Consider the following 1,150-nt stretch of genomic DNA (forward strand, 5'->3'; position numbering starts at 1 on the left):
AATCCCAGCACTTTGGGCAGATCATGAAGTCAGGAGTTCTAGACCAGCCTGGCCAACATGGTGAAACTAAAAATACAAAAATACAAAAATTGTCTGTACTGAAAATACAAAAATTGGCCAGGCGTGGTGGTGCACACCTGTAATTTCAGCTCCTCAGGAAGCTGAGGCAGGAGAATTGCTTGAACCTGGGAGACAAAGGTTGCAGTGAGCCGAGATCGTGCTACTGCACTCCAGCCTGGGTGACAGAGTGAGATTCCATCTTAAAAAAATAAACAACAACAACAACAAAAATTCATACAATGTGAATGAACCTGTGCCAGCTGACACTGTTTTTCACTCTAGCCTTCTGCCCTTTACCTTGTGGGGAGAAAATTGTTCAGCAGTTGGAGCATAACAGGCCCTTTGCCTGTTGAAAGCCCCCAGAGAGGCTCAAAGGGAACCAAGTCCCTGTTCCAGAGCAGGAAGGCATGGCGTGTCCTCTCCTAAGACATGCAGGATGTGTTGGAGGCCACTCTCCACTAACAAGGCATCCCTCAGGGCTCTTTCGGAGACTGAGGCAGGAGGATCACGAGGTCAGGAGTTCAAGACCAGCCTGGCCAAGAGACCAGCCTGGCCAGTATGGTGAAACCCCGTCTCTACTAAAAATACAAAAATTAGTTGGGTGTGGTGGCGGGCACCTATGATCCCAGCTACTTGGGAGGCCTAGGCAGGGGAATTGCTTGAACCCAGGAGGTGGAGGTTGCAGTGAGCTGAAGATCGTGCCATTGCACTTCAGCCTGGGTGACAGAGTGAGATTCCATCTTAAAAAAATAAACAACAACAACAACAAAAATTCATACAATGTGAATGAACCTGTGCCAGCTGACACTGTTTTTCACTCTAGCCTTCTGCCCTTTACCTTGTGGGGAGAAAATTGTTCAGCAGTTGAAGCATAACAGGCCCTTTGCCTGTTGAAAGCCCCCAGAGAGGCTCAAAGGGAGCCAAGTCCCTATTCCAGAGCAGGAAGGCATGGCGTGTCCTCTCCTAAGACATGCAGGATGTGTTGGAGGCCGCTGTCCACTAACAAGGCATCCCTCAGGGCTCTTTCGGAGACTGAGGCAGGAGGATCACGAGGTCAGGAGTTCAAGACCAGCCTGGCCAAGAGACCAGC

This window comes from Mandrillus leucophaeus, unplaced genomic scaffold (assembly GCF_000951045.1).
Source record: "Mandrillus leucophaeus isolate KB7577 unplaced genomic scaffold, Mleu.le_1.0 Scaffold1097, whole genome shotgun sequence".
Classification (NCBI taxonomy): Eukaryota; Metazoa; Chordata; class Mammalia; order Primates; family Cercopithecidae; genus Mandrillus; species Mandrillus leucophaeus.